Below are 495 nucleotides of genomic sequence, written 5' to 3'. Positions count from 1 at the left end.
GGGGCTATTTAGGGATGTGTCAATATATAATGTAAAAACATACATTATACACGGAAAAACACCAGTAAGCTGCGACTAATTATTTACAAATTTACGTTAAGATGCCATGGTAAATAGCTTCTCCATATCACCTACATTTTTATGACCAGCATGTGTTCGAACGGGATTTCCATATCGGACTACCTCTGGCATATTGCAGTAGGCCTACCTATTGTTCACCAGTTGTTGTCTTCACCTCCAGGTGACGTAACATTTTTCTTCAGTTTCCGAATAAGACCTAACCTGATAGGCTACCTCCGTGGACCAAAGGCCCCTATCGGCCCACAAAGTCTCTCTGTATTATCATGTCACTGATTGGGCGTTTCTCGCTTGAATGCCATGCGGTCAGCTCCTGAATGAGCAAATGCTCTGAAAAATGATTTCCTGAAGTAGCCATTCACAATTCCCACCACCTAATTTTCAAGATCTGCGTCATGAGATAGATACTAAAGCAAT

The sequence above is a fragment of the Clupea harengus genome, chromosome 14 (assembly GCF_900700415.2).
Source record: "Clupea harengus chromosome 14, Ch_v2.0.2, whole genome shotgun sequence".
Lineage (NCBI taxonomy): Eukaryota > Metazoa > Chordata > Actinopteri > Clupeiformes > Clupeidae > Clupea > Clupea harengus.
The sequence above is the reverse complement of the archived record's forward strand: the minus strand, read 5'-3'. Positions refer to the sequence as shown.